This window comes from Babylonia areolata, chromosome 9 (genome assembly GCF_041734735.1).
Source record: "Babylonia areolata isolate BAREFJ2019XMU chromosome 9, ASM4173473v1, whole genome shotgun sequence".
Lineage (NCBI taxonomy): Eukaryota > Metazoa > Mollusca > Gastropoda > Neogastropoda > Buccinidae > Babylonia > Babylonia areolata.
The window spans coordinates 36,042,678-36,046,408 of NC_134884.1; positions in this window are offsets into that span (position 1 = coordinate 36,042,678).

Here is a 3,731-nt window from a genome sequence, read left to right on the forward strand (position 1 = left end):
CCTCAAGGCAAACACATAAGGAGCCTGAGATCGACGATTCTTGATACACATTGTTTATAACCATAATCATGCAGCATATGAAATGCATAATCATATGCAAAATCCGTTTGAATAAAAGAAACACGATTTCACCTATGTAGGTAGCATGCGTCAGTCCCCGAAAACGGAATGTAGACTGCCGAAATGACGCCTTAAGAGACGTTATACCCATTTATACACCCAGATAAAGTTGTACAGACGAGTGAATGTGAAACCAATGAGGGAAATAAGAAGAAAAAGAAGAATTTAAGAATGAGTATGAGGGGGGCGGGGGGTGGGGGGGGAAGAAGAAGGAGGACGACGACGACGAAGAGGACGAGGAGGAGGAGGAGGAGGGGGAGGAGAAGAAGAAGAAGAAGAAGAAGAAGATGATGATGATGATGATGATGATGATGACGATGATGATGAAAGCAACAACACACAAAAAAAAGAATAGCTGGAAGAACAAAAACCACATGAAAATATAATCTAACAAAAAGAAGACAAATGATTTTTTTTTCATCTTAAAAAGGACGTGTAAAACTGACAGCTGCTTCTTCTTTCTGTCAGTAAAAAAAAAAATGAAGAAAAAAAAAGGTAAATTCAACATACAGATTTTTTTTCATTTTATTCCATTTCATTCTATTCTATTGTATTTGCTTTTACTCTGAATCCTTAACACCACTGCAACGCCCAGCAAGGTTATGTCCCTTGGAGCTCGGAGATTTGTCCTTCCGGGATTTCTTTTCTGTCTTATATCAATACGCACATACTGGATCGCACGCATTGCAAATTTGCTCACAGTGAAAATCCCACGAGTAAGCGGCAGTGCCATTCAGCCTTCTTTTTGACGCGTATCACGCACCCGCATCCCGCAAAACAATGGAGGGTGGAAAAGGAGGACAGACTTTCTTTTTCTCTCGTCGCCCCCTCTCTCACCCCCCCTCCCGCCCCCCCACAACCCTTCTCACCCACTCCACCCCCTTTAAACCGATCCACAAGCTTTCCTATCCCGGTGTAACGTTACACAATGATTCCCTCACCCGCTGAAGTACTCCAGATAGAACTTGTAGTTAAGGGTGGTTAATAAAGCGTTGGACTATTTAGGAAAATGGAGGGGCGCATGCGCAAACCTTTTCAAATTCAGGTTTTTCAAATTGGTGAACAAAAACGATCATTAATTAGAAAATTAGGAAGAAATTAGCTCTGACTTCTATTCATTTTTTTACGTAATCCTCATCTTTTTAGGCAGGGGTTCAAAATTATGTGAAAAGGTTATTGTCATTTTAGCTGAAAATTGCCCACTTTTCATTTCGGTTCATCACTTCGTGTCTCTCTTATGCGTAAATTTAGCAAAACGTTCAACATCGAAAACAATATATTGGTGTAAATCTCCTACTGGTAGAAGCAACTATTCACTTTTCTACATCTTATTGATTGGAAAGACTTCATCACACACACACATGAAACATCTGTCGTCTGCTACGAACTACAACACAAGCCTGTGTCTGACCAAAATCTAGGTGTCTTGGAAACAGTGAAGAGTTGACTCTAAAGCTGACCATTTCTCTGCTACTTCTGTTCATCTTCTGCTGTGTTATCAACACCATAAATGCAGACTCAGCCACCTGGAAAATGCTAGGTCCACTTGTTGCACGAGGTTACATAAGGAAAGCCCCGAAGAAAAGCTTGCAGGAAAGTCAGGTCAGTGCACTGATTCTTTTGATTATTCTTTTGTTAACTCACTCAGTACGGCCAGTCCTCTCTTCTCCTCTACCCAGACCCTTCGAATGTCCAGTGGGTGTCTGAATGACCCAACCTTTAGGTTCCGTCGTCAGAATTGTGGTATTCTTTGTCAACATTCACGTCTTCAGTATAAGAGCCTTCCACTTGCAATATTTTGATGATGGTAATTGGGGTGAAACGCTGTTAACGTCGTCTCTTTCGCCGTTCGTATGGAGAGAGTTAAACGATGTATCACAAAACCCAGGACCAAACGATAAGGATTCTAAGATGTGGAATGTGTCAACAAAGTGTTAAAACATCAGTGATTGCATGCGACAACTGCAGTGTGTGGTGCTACAGGGAATGTCTGGAGTTTTGTACTGCTGACCTCGCCTTGCTGGCCTGAACTAATGTTTCATGGAAGTGTGTTAAATGCGACAGCATGAACTGTGGGTCTTTCACATTCCGGAGCTGCTTTTTGGACGATAGTCATACTTCTAACAAATATTTCCCTTTGATGGACTTGGATAGTAGTATTGACTCATTCCATTCAGGCCAGAGCTTCAGTCCTACAGTTAAAAGCAGCCCCGAAGAGACTGGTCATCACAGCTCAAAACATAATCCACATTCCTGCAGGTCGACACACCAATCACATGATGAAGATGAAAACAAAGAGAAAAGAAGAGCGTCATCGAGAAATGACAGTAGCGGCACGAACATATACAACATATACAATCTTCCAAGGAAACAAAATCTCAGGCTTCTGAATATAAACTGCCAAAGTATTGTTAACAAAAGAGCTGAGTTTGGCGCACTACTTGACTATGTTAAACCGTGCATAGTCTGTGGCACAGAATCTTGGGTACAATATAACAATCTGTCAGCAGAGGTGTTCCCTAAAACATATGAAGTTTATAGGAAGGATCGCGGGACCTCTGGAGGAGGTGCATTCGTTCTAGTCCACATGTCATTGATATCAACTGATGACACGAAGTTGAAGGCAGTTGGGCGGCAGTGAGACGATATGGGATAAGATTCGGCTAAAAGAAAACCGAGATCTCTTCGTGGGCTGTTTCTGTATGCCAGACAGATCACACTTAGAACTTGAACAACTTGACCAAATTCTGACCAAGATCAGCAAGAACAAGCGCAGTGGATAGGTAATCCTAGCAGGGGACTTCAACTTACCCTGATGTCAACTGGGAGAACTGCACGGTACCCGCTGGAGCGAAACTACATCAACGACATCATTGAGACTGGAATAATAGCAAACCCTTCTGGAGATACGTCAAAGCCAGAAGACAGGACAACATCGGCGTGGCCCCGCTAAAGGAGGGAACCAACCTGGTCAGCGACATCTCCTCCTTAGGCAGTTCCGCTCTGTCTTCACCAAAAGTGATGGCACAGTTCTCGAGCCCCTACTTTTCCTATGTCATATAAATGACTTGCCCGAGGTTGTGAGCACAAATTCCAAGGTACGACTGTTTGCCGACGATTGCCTACTGTACCGAGAAATACACCAGTTCCAGGACCACATCTCACTCCAAGAAGACCTTGCCATGTTAAATGAATGGGCTGGAAAATGGGAAATGAGGTTTAATGCAAAAAAATGTTATGCTCTCCCAACCAAACACCACTCGTGAAATCCCTACCTGGGAATACATATTTCAGCGGAGTTAGAATGGTTCACACATATTACAAACGTCTGCAAGAAGGCAAGCTCTACGCTCGGATTCCTCCGTCGAAACTCCCCAATCCCCCGACCCTTTCTTCCCACCCCCACCCGGTTAGGGAGATGCAGTGCTGCAACAGGACATCTTTGAGCTCAACTCGGGGTATCCGTTGGAGCAGTAGACCCCGCACCCCCACCCCCAGCCCACCCTGCTAGGGAGACACAGTGGAGAACAACTCGAGAACAACTGTGTCTTCAACATAGTTATATTATAGTTAAGTGAACTTACATATAGTTCAGTAAATATAGATGAGGA